Source organism: Mauremys reevesii, linkage group 1, assembly GCF_016161935.1.
Source record: "Mauremys reevesii isolate NIE-2019 linkage group 1, ASM1616193v1, whole genome shotgun sequence".
NCBI lineage: Eukaryota > Metazoa > Chordata > Testudines > Geoemydidae > Mauremys > Mauremys reevesii.
In genome coordinates, this window is record NC_052623.1 from 51,594,817 (window position 1) to 51,609,577 (window position 14,761).

General features: G+C 45.6%; 1 long non-coding RNA gene across 1 annotated transcript in view; it reads left to right on the plus strand.

The window, feature by feature from the left end:
• Positions 1-3,506: 3,506 nt before the first annotated feature.
• The window catches only part of LOC120399456, a 32,599-nt gene continuing 21,344 nt past the window's right edge, over positions 3,507-14,761 (plus strand). The window contains exons 1-4 of the long non-coding RNA XR_005595178.1: positions 3,507-3,600; positions 5,771-5,817; positions 7,592-7,704; positions 8,748-8,843. This is a non-coding gene — a long non-coding RNA (uncharacterized LOC120399456). The remainder of the gene's footprint in view (positions 3,601-5,770; positions 5,818-7,591; positions 7,705-8,747; positions 8,844-14,761) is intronic.

A 14,761-nucleotide genomic window follows, 5' to 3' on the forward strand; every position in this document is an offset into this window, starting at 1 on the left:
TCTCACTATCATTTATGCAGTACATTGGCTCCTAAGGCCTCCATGTCAGCCTTTGTTGAAGAAGGAAAATGCCCTTGATACAAGGACATATGTTTTTTTATTTTCACATATTTAACTATAACGCCTGATGGACATACTGGAAAAAGGAATTTTTTTGTTAAAGATTATTCACCTTAATGTGGGAGAGCTCACAATATACATCTCTGAAACCACCATGGAAGCCTGCAGCAGAAAGAAGGAAAGCCTAAATCAATGTTCTTGATATTTCTAAGGCAAAATACAAGTGGAAAAGAAAACATGACTTTTTTTTTTAAAAAAGAACATGATTTCCGTATACATCTTAAAGCAGCAAGAAAGGGCACCACCCCAATTTTAAAAAAAGTTATCTGCAAATCATTTTTAAATAAATAACTAAATGTCCTACCTAGTGTAGTAGAATGAATGCTGTTATTTTGCATCATAACTCACAGTCTAGGAATTATTTTCTCTCTGATCAATCCCTGGCACTTGGATGACTGGCAGCTGGATGTGGAGAATAAACTCTAAACTCAAGTTACTCCTGCAGAAGTCAGTGTTAACCTGCACTCACCAGAGTGCACAGATGTGCCCATGCTGCAAGAGTCAGTTTTCTGACCACGTGTTTTCCCTTATCGTTTATCCAAACTAGAGATCCAAATGTAAAACCTGGCACTCAGAAACATTATGTGGATTTGTGATACTCCCTTGAAGACTTTGGATCCAGAACAAAAGGAATGGCTAGCATGGAGCACTGTATTTTCAATTGTGACATATAATCCAACTCCTGTATTGCCCCTGAAAACTAAAGGAAACTGTACCAATTTTCTACTCACCAGCCCTCTGAATGTCAGAGCCCTCCAAGCATGAATAAATGAAGAAAAAGAATAGTGACTGCAACAATTAAACTGGCACCATCTTCTAGGCTTTCAGACAGCTGGGCTAGAAAAATGACTGCTGCTCTCTTGTTATTGTTTTACACCAGTGTCTGTGAGGAGACACCGTGATATGGAAATTGCCTGTGTCAAGAGTGAAAGGGGATCATGGTATTTCGTGGCAGACATGAGGCATGTTGAAATAAGACACGTGACATAAATGCTTAAATTTTTGGCTGCGGCATGAAAGGCCACAAGCAAGTAGTTTGGCAGCTAAGCCTAGGTGACTCACCATCACAGTAAAATGTGTTTGAGACACGACTCTTGCTACATGGACATGCATGACACATATTGCCACTGCTCCTCCTACATAGTGCTGTGGTGCTTGACTCGCAGGTATGTTGTGTTTCTGCACTGGAAATAGCTCAGTGTTTGGAAACCACTGAGTTTTCTGATGTTGAAAACAGGAGGCTGTATATCACTGTAATGGCAAGATCTGTCCCACTGCTGATACACAATGTCTGTGTAAGCTTCTTACATTTGATGTTGCTAATATGTCGTCATTAGTTGCCTTCCCATCGATCCCTATTTGTGATTTGTGCCATTTTAGTAAATATAGTTAGAGAGAACTCACGATGGAGCAGTCTTTCCAGTTAGCTACTGGACACAGACAGGTGTACTCCGGGTAATGCTATTCCTTGTTAGGAAGATAACAAAAGCCAAATTTCCAAAGCCCCTTTGAAAAGTACCCATTATTTTTGTGAATGTAACAATTTCCATGTGCCAAAGAGCACTTCTGCATGCAATCATGCATTCTGTGCCTGCCATGGTAATGTTTGTCCCATGCACAAATAGGTGTAAGTACAGATATTGTAGGCTCTTGGAATATTTCTGACATGGTTCCAAGGCTGATTGCACCCCTGACCCTTTTCTGATGTCTAGGTGCCCCCCTTCAGTGGCCCAGACACATGCTCTCACTTATCTTGGGGTGGAATCTCATGATTCTCCCACTCTTAGGCTGGGTTTACACCTAAAACTTAGGTTGACCTAGATACATCACTTGGGAACATGAAAAATTTACACCCGTCAGAGATGCAGTTAAGCCGACCTAAGCCCCAGTGTAGATACCGCTAGGGCGACAGAGGAATTCTTCCATCGACTGGCTACTGTCTCTTGAGTGGGTGGATTTACTACAGTGATGGAAAAACCCCTTCTGTCACTGTAACAAATTGTCAAGCTGCCTGTAGTGACTCAAGAGCATGAGTACTAATCTCAGGGCACACTGTTAAGAGCCAGGTCACAAACTCCAAATTGGTTGTGAATGCTAAACCTAGATTTCACCAACCAATTATCAAGTGTAAACTCCTAAAGTTAAAAGCGACAGAGTCCTGTGGCACCTTATAGACCAACAGACGTTTTGGAGCATAAGCTTTCATGTGTGAATACTCACTTCGTCAGATATGTGCATCTGATGAAGTGAGTATTCACCCACGAAAGTTCATGCTCCAAAACATCTGTTAGTCTATAAGGTGCCACAGGACTCTGTCACTTGTTACAGATCTGGACTAACACAGCTACCCCTCTGATATTTGACTCCTATAGTTAGGCACTGTAACAGCCTAAACATGGAGTCACAGACAGTCTTGGCTTCTCCAATCTGTCTTGCTACACAGGTGAGCATACCTTAGTGACATATGGTCCCTTATACCAATAATCACAGCAATATTCAGGTTACTCCCAGTCCCAAAGGACCAGTCACTTACCCCAGGTCAATTGCACCTTAGAGCTTACACTAAAGACAATGCTTCTAGCCAATCCTATAATACACTATATAAAGATTTACTAAGTAAGAAAAAAAACAAGAAAGTTATATAAAAGGTTAAAGCAGGTAAACATATATATACAAATGAGTTACAATCTTAAGTTTCAAAAAGTAATAGAAGCTTCTTGTGACACTGAGCCAGAAAGGGTTAAGCAACTAGCTGGCTAAATGACTCAAATTCAACCTTTAAAGACATATTAGGAAAAGTATATAAATGGTAATTAGGGCCATTCCTTATAAATAGCTAACAGAGCTATGTTAGATAGACTAGAGCTCTGAAATGTAGACTTGTATTGTTAGAGAATTAGAAGAAGATAGTGATTGTATTGCTCTGTGTTTACCTCTCTCTTGTTAGAGGTTAACCATGTAACCAGATGGTTCCTGTCTGTTACTATATTCTATTGATTCCGAGAGCAAAAGGGAATATTAACATTTAGATGAAACTTGGGTATAATAATATCAGTCTATATTTCTCTTTGAAGTTTGTAGTAACCTGTCTATGAACTGCTTACTGGATAATGACCTTATACTGATGAATGCAACCAGTTACCTGTATATACATAGTGTGCCAGACCCAGGCCAGTGGGGTACAGGAGTCTGTAGAAGGCAAATATACTGGCCACTGGATGAACAGTTTTCTGTTCCCTGAGTGACCAGAGCAGGGGCTGCATTAGAGCAATCAGGAACCTGCTAGAACCAATTAAGGACAGGCGAGCTAATTAAGACACCTGGAGCCAATTAAGAATTTACTAGAATAGATTATGGCAGGCAGGCTAATCAGGCCACCTGGTTATCAGGGGTGTGTGCAAGGAGCAGGGAGTGAGAAGATGTGTTGCTGGAGGAGTGAAGAGTACAAGTGTGATCAGGCTTCAGGAGGAAGATCCTGCGGTGAGGATAAAGAAGGTGTTTGGAGGAGGCCATGGGGAAGCAGCCCAGGGAGTTGTAGCTGTCATGCAGTTGATACAGGGGACATTGTAGACAGCTGCTATCCCCAGGGTCTTGGGCTGGAACCCGATGTAGAGGGTGGGCCCGGGTTCCCCCCATTCCTTCCCCCACTCCTGATCGGACACAGGAGGACTTGACCTGCTCTGTGAGACACACCAGAAGGGAAGGTCTAATTTGGAAAGGGATCTGGCCTGTCCCTGACCCACTAGGTGGGACACAGAGACTGCAGGGATTGTTCTCCATTTCCCCCATGCTGGCCAGTGATGAGGTTAGCTGAGTGAATGGCAGACTTGAGCCACTAGCAAAAGTGGCCAAACCGAGGGCTGCCGTGAACCTCTGAGGCGAGCAAATCTGCCAGAAAGCACAGGACCCACCAAAGCAGAGGAGGAACTTTGTCACAATAGGAAATAAGAGGTTTTATTTCAAAGCTACAATGCTTCACCCAAGGAATACCTGCTGTCAAGAGGCTATTGATAGTCTGCCAGAGATCTATAACAGAACTCTAGGGCCCTGATCCTGTTATCTCAGATCTGCTTAAGCTTGGTCAGGGGAAACTTGAGTTGCAAGACCGAGGTCTCCAGCTCCAGTCTGGATTACCCTGCTAATTCTCATGGAATAATTTGAACAAACTCTATCTATGGACTGCCTGTTTGGACTGTGACTGGATGAACTGATTCTGGAAAGGACTTGCTGCAACTCAGCAGCTCACCATCTCTACTATGAAACGGACTTAAGGACTTTATTCATATCTGTCTGTATGATGAGCTTTTAACCACAATATTCTCTCTTTTCTTTTTTGATAAATCCTAGTTTAGTTAATAAAAATTGGCTGTAAGAGTGTATCTGGGTAAGACCTGAAATATTTATTGACCTGGTGGGTAATGTGTCCGATCCCTTGGGACTGGTAGAACTTTATATATGATGAACAAGATTTTCAGCAATCCTCACCATATTTGACTTGGCTGTCTGGGTAGGAGCCCAAGGCTGGGTTGATTTAAGGGAAATGTATTTCTGGCTTCTGGGTAACCAGTAAGGTGTTGTGGAAGCTGTTTTGCTGCTGGCTTGGTGAATCTAATTATTAGAATAACCACCAGCTTGGGGGATTGTCTGCCCCATTCTTTGCAGTTTGCCCTGACAGAGCTATCTCAGTGTGGCCCCTCCAAGCAACAATGGTCACACTTCTATAAGCAAGTTCTATATGTCCTTGAAGGATAACCCAGGCTAATCACTGGGGATCTCTCATGAATGCCTAGTAAACCTTGCCCTCCAGAGCCCAAGTAGTTTAGAGGTCCAGTTCCTTCTTGTTAGGGGTTTTTATCCCCCTCCCCACTTGTGCTCTGAGCTGTGAACTCAGCTGACTTGAAGAATCCACTTGCATGACCTGTCTTGATGGGGATGAGGGCAGAACAGCCAATGCCCTTTGCCCTTTTTATCATCCCACAATAGTCCATCTGGTGTTGATGGACCTTTTCAGTTGGGCAGGATGTAACATCTTCTGTTGAAGACCAGCATTGCACACTAGTTAATGTCTCTCTCCTGACTGGTGATTTACACAGGCTTACAACACAACACAACTGGTTAAATATTATCTTGCAAAATGGGATACAGATGTTATAAGTGAGATTAGTGCAGCAGCTCACAAGCATTCAATAAACTCTTAACATCAAACACATTCTTATAATTCTAATGCCCATTTTAATAATACTAACAAACAGATGGGCCAGATGGGCCAGACTGATTCCAGCTACATATTTGTCAGTGTTCAGTTGCGACATAGGGACATTGGCATGAGCTGGAACCTGGTCTGCCCGTGTAACACACAAGTGTCTGCACTACAAGTGCTACAGTGGTGTAATTGCAACTGTGCCACTGTCATGTAGACATAGCTTTGGATTGGAATCTGGGTACAACACCCCATCTCTGCCACTCACTTGTTAGCACACAAGTGCGACCAATGGGGTAGCCCTGAATGAGTAGTGCACTGCCAGAACGCCCCTGCTGGCGTGACCTTGCACACATGTGGTCACACTGTGCAGAGGATGCTGTGGTGAAAGTTGTTCCGGCTCCCCTGTACCTGTGAGTCTCACTGGACACCTGTATGTCTTCCCTTCAGGAGCCTGTGATCAGTGGAACAGATAGGAAACAGCCTTCTTAAAACAGGTATGTTCATTGGAAAGCAGAACTAAGCACTAGAGACGATGTTTTCTGAAAGCCTACACACAGTCTCACCGAATCTGACACTTCACTGCAAGCTAAATTAGAGGGGTTTCCCTCTTGAATTACAGGAAAAGAGCAGAACCACCTTGAATTCCTTTAGGAAGCCAACGAGCTCTCAGGACCATTTTTCCTTCCAGAAAGTGTCTTCCCAGAATTGCTTCCCATGTTTCTTCTCTCTGGAAAAACTGCCTTCTCTCAAAGCCCCACCGGCCCTGGCTCACACAAGACACCCAGCGCTCAGTTTCACTGACTTGTCTTTGTTTCCAGGATGCAAACACATGTTGTTCATCCTAGGGGTTAGTCACATTTGTAGACTGCAACAAATGTGTGGAGTGTCCAAGCTGGCCTTTACATGAGTGTAAAATACTTGGAATGAACTGGCAATCCGGTAACTCCAGATATGCTGCCCAATGGTCTTTGTTACAGGGCATAAGTTTGCAGTCTTTCTTTTACCTCAGATTAGCCAGCCTGGCCATCTAAGAGTGCCCCGTAACGGGTTGCTCCATTGTTTAGCCAGATGGGTGAGGTTCTGACATGAAGAGCTCTGTGTGGCTTGAAAGTATCTCTCACCAACAGATGTTGGTCCAATAAAAGATATTACCTCACCCTCCTTGTCTCTTTCCTGTGCTGGGACCGACATGGCTGCTACCACTGTGCTCCATCGTTTGGCAGTCTGTAAGCCATTCAGGTGCAATGGCTTGCAATCAGATGTCTTGTGACTGGGAGAGTGCACTGAAACTGTCTTCTCCCCATGACATTCCAAGCCTCTCCCTCAGGAGTCCTATCCATAGACACGGTTTGAGGTACAGACCAATATTCACCACTGAGCACTCCTATGTTTGTCACAATCTGTCCTTCCATGTAACTCAAGTAAAAAAAAAAAAAAAAAACACTGAGGCATTGGTTCTGTTTGGGGTTGGAACAAGGCATCTTGGAGAAAACTATTTTCTTGTTACAAGCAGTGCTTAGATCTAGCCCCAGATATGGGATTAGAGTTAAATGCTGTTCATGTGGATTGGGAAGGGGCAGGATTCTTCACATCTCTACCCTAGCCAGATCTACAGAGTGAGATCCACGTTTATGAAAGGGAAGGAAGGATCTGGTAGAATCTGTGCAATACCAGATACAAAAGTCCCATGCGAAAACCCGTTCTCACTTTACTGTGACATTGTAAATAAGAAGTGGGCAACATTAACCATAAATGTAAACACATTTGTTTGTCTTAGAGATTGGCTGAACAAGAAACATACGCTCTAAAGTTTTATAATGTTTTATTATTGAGTGCAGTTATGTAACAAAAAAAATCTACATTTGTAAATTACACTTTCACGATAGAGATTGCACTACAGTACTTGTATGAGGTGAATTGAAAAATACTTATTTTTACAGTGCAAATATTTGTAATAAAAATAATATAAAGTGAGCACTGTACGCTTTGTAATCTGTATTGTAATTGAAACCAATATATTAGAAAATGTAGAAAACATCCAAAAATATTTAATAAATTTCAATTGGTATTCTATTGTTTAACAGTGCGATTAAAACAGTGATTAATTGCAACACCTTTTTTTTAATCGCGATTATTTTTTTTTGAGTTAAGAGATAGGTGAATGCCTTATTAGTTACGAGAGAGCTTACCACAAGTTCTTTCCCCAGTGTTTTCAATCAATTCGGGTGAGACTTCTCCTAAAATCAAGCTAGCTTTTTGTCCTCACAGATTAAAGCCCTTGCATGACATTCTTTGATGAACTACAATGTGAATACCAGACCCAGAGGGATTCCTGTGACCCATATGCACTCCGTGTCCCCTCTGCCAGTTGGCATCAAGAGGTTAGTCATATGCACATGCAGACGCGCATACACACAAAACCCTAGACTATTATACACACGTGAATAATATAATAGCTTGTTTTAACTCTAACATACTGATTGAATTTGACACAAACATTCTTTCTAAAGTTTTATTTCAGCAGTTATCCTTGAGGTTCAGTTCATGCTGTTTCTGTAAAGTCCCAAATCAGAGACCTTTAAGTTTTCATAGGGGCCCTGTTCATAAAACATTGGGCTGTTTCCGTGTGAACACCATGTTCTGTACATGAAAAGCAGCGTTCAAGCCCACTGTCTGAGCAAAGAATGAATTTCCATGAGTCATTAAACTCCTTTTCCCTAGAGAAAGGGCTAACTCAGTTACATGCCTGAGGGGTGTGCAACTCCCACAAAAGGTAGAGGAGGGACGTTCTTAGCTCTTAAGTGTCAAATGAATATTCAATAATTTTTTTTCCAGGTAAGGGAATGCGGTGCTCTTGCACCCTGCTGCTATTTCCTCAACTATCCAAATAGTGGTGTATTTTGCACAGCAGCTCCTGAACTTTGCTGCACACACAGTATATTGGTCTGAGCACTTCTGTTTATTTAAAAAAAATAAACACATGACATAGAGGCAGCGCAGGCTGGCTTCGTTTCAGGCATGCCCACAATAGCCATCTAGGTTTCACTTTTGACTGATCTTCTCAGGTGAACAAGGCTAGATAACAAAGTCGTCACAAGTGACTTAAAGCACCCAAAGTTGGAGTCCTCCTCCTGGGAGACACTGCAGTCCACTCCTCAAAAGCCACCACCTTTAATTCACAACTGTCACACAGGACCATGGCAGCTAGCAACAACCCAACACAGCATGTGAAGGTCTGCGTTTTAAACACAATTAAGTGCATAAGATTAAGGCCCCAGTCCAGCAAAGCACTGAAGTACATGCATAACTTTAAGTATGAGTAATCCCATTGAAGATATTCTACCCAGTTTGATCCTGCATCACTGAAGTCAATAGCAAAGCTCCGATTATCCTTAATGGTGCAGGGTTCTGGTTTTCTCTCCAGTGTCTCTGTGCTGCTTTTCCTTGCCCTCTGGGAAGGTCGTCTCCTTCAGTCCAGGAAACAACAACTCTCTCTTCACCTCTTCCTCATTGCCCACATGTAAGCATCATTCATCCTTTTCCAACTTTATGTTTATATTGAGCATGTGATGTCTGCAATGTATAAAAATTGGGGCGTATCCCTTTAAATAGCCTGTTAGCTCTTTAGTGGCTCTCTCCATGTTCTGTGTTTTAGAAGACACCAGAAACCACCAGCAGCAGGGTGCCTATGTAGCTAGGCAGTGCTTGTTGTTATTGTACATATACAACAAACATGGGCACAGTGGGGCCCGAGTAACCATGTGGTTCCTCCTATGAGTTTGTTGTGTAAAGAGCAAAGGACAACAATGGGACTGGACGACAGGGGATGGATCACTTGATAAATTACCCTGTTCTGTTCATTCCTTTGGAGGCACCTGGCATTGGCCACTGTCGGGAGACAAGATACTGGGCTAGATGGACCATTGGTCTGAGCCGGTTTGGCCATTCTCATGTTCTGAACAATGTCACTGTTGGGTGTAAACATTCTTCACTGTGATGTTATCCCTGCCCTTGCAAATGTAGTTTGCATCTCTGTCTGTCATTCTATGGGTGCAGGACTGTCTTTTAAACAGGGATAGGCCTTGGAAGTCAGATTCTGAATTCAGCTGGTGGCGCTGTGACTCCCATATGGGGTGGGGGCACGATCAGGGTGATTGCCCTGTGTGCCAGTTTCTGGGGATACCAAATCAGGTATGTTTGGGTTTTTTTGCTCGGCGGGTTTTTTGTTCGTTTCCCCAGGGGTGGGGCGGGGGCTGCCAAAAATGTTTTCTGCCCCGGGACAGCAAAATCCCTACAGCCAGCCCTGCTCCACAGCATTCGTTCCAGAGATCAGCTTTCCCTCACCCCAGCTGGTGAGAGGTGACGGCCCAGAGCTCTTCTGTAGCCCATGCACTAAACACACTAACCAGTGGTTAATGACAGACAACTGTGTAGCCAATTGCACTGCCCAGGTGAGGGCTGCAGTGTCACATGTAGGCCTGGGAGAAGGATCCCCCTCCAAGTACACATCAAAACGGGGGTTTGTTAAGCATGCGATGAAAGCGTATGCTGTGTTAAAGTCAAAACAGAAACTGAAATCTATTCATAGCACCGTGCTAAATTACAGACCCTACATAATAACAGCACTTAGCTAGGGAATTGTAGCCAGGGATTTGAAAGTGCTTTCATGAGGGGGTGAGCAGAATTATAACATGAAGCACAAAGTGGGGATGCGACTTGCCCACGGTCACACAGTGAGTCAGTGGCAGAGCTGGGAACCATCGGCGCTGACTTTATTTTTCCCCAGAGGTGCGCCACCCAATTTCCGCCCCAAGGCCTTGCCTCCGATCCACCCCCTCCACCCTTGCCCCACCTCTTCCTGCCCCTGCTCTGCCCCCCTTCAGGTCCTGGCCTCATTCCGCCTCTCGCTGCCCCTGCTCCAATCCCTCCCTCAAGGTCCCCGCCACTCGCTGCTCTCCGCCTTCCCCCAACCGCCCAATAGCTGATTTGCGGCGCCTCCAAACAGCTGATTGGGGCACCTTCGGTGGTGTCGCCAACCAGCTGTGACTGATGGGTGCTGAGCACGCACTATTTTTTTTTATTGTGGGTGCGCCAGGGCTGAAGCACCCACGAAGTTGGTGCCTATGCTGGGAACAGACCCCAGGCCTCCCATTGTCAAGGCCGGTGCCCTGTCCACTAGACCGTCTGCTTCCATATAAGGAGGGCTAATCATGTGCAAACACATACTGAGTACTCACAGTTGTGGCTATTAACCTATCCTCTCTCTCCTGCTCGCCTTGACCACTTCGCTAGGCAGTGTCTACGGCAAGGGGACTGAAAAGAAGTGTGTGAGTGAACTCGTCCCCAGCCCCCAGGCATTGCAATGGCATTCCCTCCCCTTCCCTGTGATTAGCCTTCAGAGAATTTACTGCTTGCATTTGAATCCCCTGCAAGCTCTCCTGGCCAACCTCAGCCTGAGAAGGAGCCAGAATTTACCAATGTACATTGCCAAAGAGCCACAGTAATATGTCAGCAGCCCCACATAAGCTCCCCCAGCTCCCAGCACCTCCCACCGACCAGCAGCCCGACCAATCAGCACCTCCCCTTCCCTCCCTGCACCTCCCAATCAGCTGTTTCGTGGTGTGCAGGAGGCTCTGGGGGGGAGGAGCGAGGGCACGGCAGGCTCAGGGGAGGGGGCGGGAAGGAGTGGAGTGGGGGCAGAGCCTGACGGCCTGTGGCAGAGCCAGGGGTTGAGCAGTGAGCAGGGCCGGCTTTAGGCTGATTCCCCTGAATCGGGCCCCGCACCGTGCCTAAGAGGGCCCCGCACCCTAAAGAAGAGTGCCTAACTTAGTCGCCTTTTTAATTTTTTTACTCACCCGGCGGCGGTCCGGGTCTTCAGCGGCACAGCGGCGGGTCCTTCACTCGCTCTGGGTCTTTGGCAGCATTTCGGCGGCAGGTTCTTCAGTGCCGTGGAAGACCCGGAGCAAGTGAAGGACCCGCCGCTGAAGACCCGGACCGCGCTAGGTATTCAAATCGGGCCCCGCGCTTCCTAAAGCCGGCCCTGGCAGCGAGCACCCCCTGCTACATTGGAAAGTTGGCACCTGTAGCTCCAGCCCCGAAGTTGGTGCCTATACAAGGAGCTGCATATTAACCTCTGAAGAGCCGCATGTGGCTCCGGAGCCACAGGTTGGCCATCCCTGCCCTAGAGAGATGAGAATTAACACCCATCATGACCCTTTTCCACATGTGTCATCCTGGCATGATTGCCCCATGTTCTTTGGTTGCAGAGCGAGAATGGTACAAAGATTACTTGGCAAGGGAAAATTGTATTTACTTATTTTCCATGTAATTAGGGTACATTCATGTAACTGTTGGAAGGAGTCCCTAATCCCCCCCCCCACACACACACACACATCGATTCATGCCCTATGCCGCCTCCTCCACTCCATGCAACAATGTCCTGCCTGGTTTGAAACCTCATTAGCTTAATTTAAGAGGTTATTTTACTATCGAGAAAGACCCATGCCACTAACTAACACAGGGAAAGAACTGTCATCTGTTTAATCTTTATAAAGTGTCATTTCTGAGATTGATCAAAACCCCACCCCGAAACCTAACATTTTATCATCTCAAACAGACACTCTCCAGTAATAAAATGACTGTTTTGCTCTGCCCCTCCAGACACAGGTAGCTAGCCTATTAAACAACAACAAGACACCTTCTCCTGCCTTACACATAATTAACGCAAGTTGGCGGGCCTGTAAATCCTTTGTGAGGCCCTGGATACACAGCATATGTTCAGAGCTGTCTAGCCCTGGGATGCACAGCCTGTCATTCCTTCTGCTCTGTGCTGTTAACTACAGGCATCCTTTCAGGAGAGGGGACAGCCCCCAATCAAGTCAAAAGATATTGCCACCCAGGTAGCTAACACAATTGTCATACAAAGATAAAGCCTTTGGAATCAGGAAGTTTCACAGTTTCAATGTCCTTATTCAACAAGCTGCACATATATCAAGAGGCTTCTGTATCTTTAGGCTCGGCAACAGAGGGAAACTGACCAGAATAGCTATTGCAGTGGGAATAAGCTATTGCACACTAGTGTCTGCACAAAGATTTATTGTGGAATAAGACCAGACCTAATGATTATTATTAATCCGCAATAGCTATACGGGTCCGCTTTGCTGCATAGACCAGACTAAACAGACATCATACTGAAATGGACATTAAAAATAGGTAAAGAAAAAATAAACCATCCTAGATGTCAAATCAAAGGTTGAAATCCACTCTTTAAACCCCATGCCTCCCACCTGCCAGCGCCAAAGTAGAGGACAGAGAAAAAATATTTCCTGCAGCACCTTGCATCCACGAATCTCAAAGCCTTGTACAACCTTAGTGTATGGAACCACACTACACTGCTCCCAAGCAAGTATTACTGTCCCCATCACCGGGGCATGGGGCAAGAAATAGAAATGAAGGGACAAATCCACCCCCCTGCTCTGTGATCCCTGAGACCCCACGTGCAGTGTGGTTCTGCTGTGCAGGGTGAAGCCGGGATGTGGGGAGTGGTGCCTGCACAAGAGGTGAAGTCACGCTGTGTATTGCAGAGCCCTTCTGCACGCAAACCTCTTAAGCAGTAGCACATAAGGGTTTGGGCTAAGATGATGTCACAAAATCAATACTTCCAGAGATCTCCATGACGACATTTCCCGCTTCAGCTCCCAGCCGCCGCGGGAGGGCCAGGAGCTCCCAGCCGCCGCAAATGATTGAGGGGCCCCTGCAGCGCCCAGATGCTGTGGGCGGCGGGGGGGACCTGTGTCTCCGAGCCATCATGGGCACCTGGGGCACCCCGGAGCAGCAGCAGTGGTTGGTGCTGGACCCCCTGCTCCCCATTTTGTCACAGTTATTTTTAATAAAAGTCAGGGACAGGTCATGGGACGTGAATTTTTGTTTATTGCCCGTGACCTGTCCATGACTTTTACTAAAAATAACCATGACAAAATCTTAGCCTTAGGAGTGATGATGTACAGATCCTGCCCCCACCCACCCTCCCACATACACACTACAAGGGGGTGAGCAGAGGCTAGGGTTGCCAGTTTTGGTTGGATGGATTCCTGGAGGCTTCATCACATGACAATCTTTAACTAGAGATTAATCTTTAATTCCTGGAGACTCCCGGCCAATCCTGGAGGGTTGGCAACCCTAGCAGGGGCCTGTGTAAAGGACCTGCATAAACTAATCCAGCCACTCATGTCTTAGGCTCCAGGGAGCGTCACCATGGTTTGTAGGGGATGGTTGCTCGCCCCATCCCCCAACACCTAACCCAGTCACTTGCCTGGGGCCTGGATTTGTCCCTCAATGAATTGCTAAAGGCAGCACAGCATGTCAGCCACAGAGGAAAGAATCAGTGTCAAGAATAGAAACCAGAATTCCTAACATGGAGACCAGTTCAGTGTTCTAACCACTAGGCAGCCCTCCCACCCCAAAATTAAGGGCTCAAGAAAAGGGTGGGGATCATTTTAAAATCATACCAACAGACAACTGTCTAGTGTGTCAGATTTTTGACTGAACACTGTGTAAACACTTTGAGACAAGCAAGACCACTGGGTCTGTGGAGCCAGCAGGTAAATTCTCTCTTTGAGAAGAGCTTTCAGACCAGGCTTGTTGTGGTTCTGTAAGGAAGTTTCCCTATGGCCCTAGAATCCACTACACAGCAAGGTCTGGGTTAAAGAACCTCTTTGCTCTGCCAACTCTAGACTTGGAGATGAAGGAGAAGTTGCTGGCTGCCTGCAGTGTCCCAAAGGCTCTTGCTCTGCCTTTTCAAAGACTAGTGAGCTTTTTTCCGATCTATACTTACAGGCACTGCAGTGTGTATTCGTGTCATGTTTCTGTTTCTAGGCAGCTAGTTCTGATAAACAATGGCTTCCATTTTCAAAAGGTATCAGAGGGGTAGCTGTGTTAGTCTGGATCTCTAAAAGGCGACAAAGAGTCCTGTGGCACCTTATAGACTAACAGATGTATTGGAGCATAAGCTTTTGTGGGTGAATACCCACTTCATCAGATGCACAAAAGCTCATGCTCCAATACATCTGTTAGTCTATAAGGTGCCACAGGACTCTGTCATTTTCAAAAGGGACTCAGCACCCAGAATTTGTAGTCACCTTTGAAGAATACAATGCTAATCGAACTGGGCTTGATCCACCACAACATTTCAGGAGGTGTCACAGGGTGGGGGAAGCCAATGAAGGCAGTTATGCTTAGTTCCATCTGTGACTAATTAGTGGCCTCCCAGGTGATGAGTTTACTCAGTAATCAAGGATTACCAACTTCTCTCCTAGAGACAGATTATGAACAAAAGTGCACAATGGGACATTTGCTGTCTGTTTAATGTCAGAGAGCTAATAGACTGACTTGCCTAAGTGTTTGCAAAGTATTACTATTATTACAGTGAACTTATGATAC